Consider the following 4865-nt stretch of genomic DNA (forward strand, 5'->3'; position numbering starts at 1 on the left):
CCCCGAGACAGCAGAAGACAGTACCCAAGACCTGACTAATGGTCACAAGGTCTGGATCTCTGGCAGGCTAAAGACAACATCATGACCTAAGTTATGTTTTAGCTCTTGAGCTCTAAGGAGGAATGACATCCTGGCTACTTTCCCATGAGATCTGGCAGAGATCTCAAAAGTTATCCATTCTCTCATGTTGTTTGAACTTGATTTCTATAGTTTTCCAGAAGCTGTTTAAAGAGTTGCAAATAATGTTATCTATAAAACATTATAAACCTTGAATTAAATTTTCAGTAAATATTACAAATTTTGAATTAAATTGTTTCAGTAAACTTTTAAATGTGTCCAGTGTAATCTAAGTATGTAGCAATTTGATACCCAACATTAGCCATTTAAGACACGAGATCTTATCTTCACCATCAGAAAATCTACACCATTTTCTCTTTAAACACGTATATCCATTCCAATTCTTTCATACAACACTATCTTAAAGTACTATATTTCATACTTGGAAATAGTTAATTTTTTACTCTATTATGCTTTTTATAACAATATGTTTATGCAATGAAATGAGCTCTTTGCCTATGTGCTAAAAGTTATTAAGGATTCAATTTTCATTACAGTATCTCTTAGTATACAGCTGATCAAAACAGTGTAATATATGATGAAGTTTGATTATTAAACATAATACATATTTATAGAATTGAAACTTCTAAGTTGTAAAAGGTTTTGTTTATTTCATAATTAATTATTTGAGAATGAATAGCTTTTAATGTATAAGTGAGAAATGGTTTAGCATCAATTCTATTCCTGCCTTTTCCCTTTAAGTGTGTAAGCTCTAAGAAAATTCGTTCACATAAACAAATAGTTGGAAATGGAAGAAATTTTAATATAGTAGTTTTGCTTAATTATTTGAACTCCATCCAAAAATCATATAATGATCTATGTGCCAGAAAATCATATAATGATCTATTATGAAAGATTACTTTTAATGATTTATCAGCTGACAGTTAGATTAGATTTTTCTTCCACTATTTTGTTTCCAGAGAATTCGTAATTGCTTGTTGAAGCCTTTTTTATGATGGCTGCTTTGAAATCCTTGTCAGATAATTCCAATCTCTGATTCATCCCCAAGTTGGCCTCCATTGCTTGTCTTTTCTCATTTACGTTGTGATTGTCTTGGTTCCTGGTATGAAGAGTAATTTTTTCCATTGCGTCCTGCACATCTTGAACATCATATTATTGAAACAGGACCGGTTGGGACCCCCGTAGTACAGGCCTCACTTTGACCCTGGCCTTACCTTTCCCTGACCTACAGCTTAACAATAGATCATCCCCCTGTGGCATGAGCTCAGAATGCCCCTGTTCCAGTTCCTTGCCTTAGAAGATTACCCTGTAACTCATGATTGATGACCCTATACTTGTTAATCACAATCTCTATGGTCCAGCAGCCTTTCCAGGCTACTCCCATCACTGTTCCTGGATTGCTGACACCCCTGGAGAGTCACATTGCCAGGGGGAGGCACCATAAAGAAAAATAGACTCCCGGAACATTACTTAGTCTCTAGAAGAATGCCCAGATTGTCCCTTAAATACCCCAAGCCAGTCTGAGAATGTTAAGGCAGTTTTGGAGGTGTTGACCTGCTGCCTTATCGGATCACTGGTGCTCTGACAATAAACGCTTATCCTACAGCCCAACTCCTGTGTCTGTCTACTGGCTGAGCGGTGCAGGCAGCACGAGCCCTGGACTCGGTTACCCTGTTTTCATCATGATACCGGGCTCTATTCAATATTCTTTTTTTAGCCCATGGTTCCCCTTTGATGTGCAGCATGAGAGCTGGCTGGGTGTACGTGTTCGGCTTCCTGACTCATGTTGTCTTTTTGCAGATGGGTGTCTTGGAAATTCAGTTCCTCTCTCTTTCGCACAGAAGGTAGGTAACGGGCTTGCACTATCTCACGGCTTCCTGGGGTGGAGACTGAGGATGGGCTACAAGATCATGTCCTTGCTGAGCCCCGATGTAACCAGCAAAGGTAAGCAAAGGAGGAACTCTTACTGCTCTGTTGCTGCAGAGTGAGGAGGGAGGGAGTTTAGCTCTCCTCTGGGCTCTGCTGACACCTGGTGAGGGAAGTGGTGGAAGCACACCGCCAAGCAGTCCCACCTCCTACCACCCTCTCTGCCTGGCAGATACCAGGTGGAGGGGGAGGTGGAGGTCCAGCTCTCCAGTAGCCCTCACTGACATCAGGGGCGGCAGAATGTGGAGTGTCCCTTAGTCCTAACTTTCAGCACTTGATTCAGCCTCATCAATACCTGGTGGTGTTGGAGCCTCAGAGCCCCATGGGACCCTGCTGACACTGGGGAAATGGTAAAGCATATTGGTGACCAGCTGCCCATCTTACATTACCTTATCAAGTTTTGTTTCTCCTGCTGATGGATCACACTGACACTACCCTGAGATGAAACTCTGAGCACTTCTGCCAGGTAGAGGATGAAAGATCAACTTCTTACTCAGCCTCTCCTAATGGTAGGGAGGCATAGGGTAAGGAATGTGAGGTGGGGGTAGAAAGTCAACTCCCTACATTGCCCTGCTGAAATCATAATTGTGGTGATAAGTTGTTTTTTTTTTAATTAGGTAAATTTAATTACAAAAAACACTTCCTATTGTAAGGCCACCCTTTTCCTGTTCCTCTGGCTAAGTCAAACAGGCTTTCCTTGGAGTGTTTTTGGTATGTGCCTGTTGGTGGCTCTAGGCTGGAGGCTTCTGCAGTGACTTGTCTAACATATATGGGAGACGATGAAGAAACCAGGGAACTCCCCAGTGTCAGTCCTCAGGTCCAAAGACTTTGGGCAGCCCATTTTCTTTCCACCGTCCAGAGTCTTCCTATGCGTGCTTGATGTATTATTTCCAGATTTTTTAAAACCTTTAAGTGGGAGGTCCAGGATGGGATGAGCTTCTTCATCTTGGTGGAACCAGACGTCTCCTACTCTCAATTTTTGGAAAGCAAAAAATTGAAGATCACTTGGCTTGCAAAAACATATATTATCCAGTCCTTAGATTCAGTCTCTTTCTCAGTTTTAGAAAAGTGGATTTAAAAGAGTTTAATGAAGCTCATTAAATAATTTTCAAATAATTTAAAATTTTATCTGCAATTCTTTCAATTAAAGCCACCTACTTTAACCCAATAAAATGTTTTTTATATTCTTATCTTATGCATTTTCTATAAATTTTCTCCAAAATCTTGGGCTAGAGATTGAGTTTATAGATTTTTAGTTGATGGAGTTCCTCACTGGCATCCATAGTTGCAGTTCAACACTTTGGCATCCTAGGTTATTTTCTGTCCCAAGATAATGTACCATGATAAGATTTGTCATAATTTTTTGTTGGTGAGATGGAGTGAAAGAGGAAAAGAGGGGCAGAAAAGAAAAACCAGCCTGATGTTTTGACTATGGGCTATTCTAAGGCAGAACAATTTTATGAATGAATGCTTGAGGAATTTGAAAATCAGATCTGACACTATCTGTGCCTATAATTCCATTCTAAATTTTTTTGAGCATTGTTACGGACACGTAGACTGGTTCAAAAATCACAATTCCAGTGACTATTGACTATTTTTTACATTTATGAGTTGTTTTGTTTCCCTCTGGGTACCTTAGCCTGAAATTGTGAGAGGGAAGTATCAGCAGCCTGAACAAGACTTGGTTGGATGACAGGGGCCTCTTTCATTGTCTGTCAAATGCAGTGGGCTCAAGCTTACTTCTTTTGCATATATTGTATGCTATTATGGGAGATCCTTAAGGTTTAAGGAAATTCCTTCAAGGTGGCCTTCAATCCTGGAAATTGTACTGTTTTTCTACTAAGACAAGTAAAGTTGTTTGTTTCTCACATTTCATTTTTTTTTCCCAGAAGGAATCTCTACTGTTCTTCATTCCTAAATGAAGAACATAAAGATTCCCACTGTATGATTCTCTCTAGGTTAAGAGAATCAGTGAGAGGATTTCAGATGTTACTTAATAACTTGTACTGTCTTTGGGTGAGTTGGAGCTGTGAGTTATGCCATAATCTTCCTAAAAAAAAAAAGTTGGCCCCCATTTATTTAGGTTTAGGCATTAGATTATGCCTGTATTATGCTTTCTGATGCTTTCCTCTATATATTTAATTTGTTATCAAGGGAAGAATATTTGTTATCCAGTTTTATCTGCTGTCTTCATTTGTATGCCCTGTTCCCTATATTTTCATTATCCATTTTTTTCTTTTTCATGCTTAGAATGAGAGGTCAGATCAGCTTGCAAAATGCCTACCCCCTTTAGTTGCATGGACTATTATGAGAAGCAAGTGAGTGAAGTAATATTGTAAGGCAATATGCTTCTACAAAATAGACTTTTTTTTAAGATTTTTTTTTTTAATTGGAGAACTGGGGAAGGGGAACACCCAAGTTGTAGTCCTTCAATCTTAATTTGGAAGGTGCAGCAAGTTCAGCTCCAAGTTCAGTCATCCATTCAGCTCAAGGTGCTGTGCTCAATTAGTTGTGGGTGGGCGTAGCCACCGTCCCATAGAGGAGTCGAACCAGCAGCCTTGTTGTTAAGAGCACACATTCTACCCACTTAGCCATCTGGGTGGCAGCTCAACTCAAGGTGCCGAGTTCAGTCTTAGTTGCGGGTGGGCGTAGCCCACCATCAAACCGGTAATCTTGGTAGGAGCATGTGTTGTCACCAGCTAAGCCATCCTGCCACCTGTTGGCAGCTCAGCAGCAGCTCAGCTTGGGCGCAGCTCACTGGCCCATGTGGGAATCGAACCGGCGGCCCTGTTGCTCAGAGCTCATACTCTTGAGCAAGCTCTTAACCAACTGAGCCACTCAGCCATCCCCCCCGCTCCACC

Source organism: Hipposideros armiger, unplaced genomic scaffold (assembly GCF_001890085.2).
Source record: "Hipposideros armiger isolate ML-2016 unplaced genomic scaffold, ASM189008v1 scaffold_1475, whole genome shotgun sequence".
NCBI classification, from domain to species: Eukaryota; Metazoa; Chordata; class Mammalia; order Chiroptera; family Hipposideridae; genus Hipposideros; species Hipposideros armiger.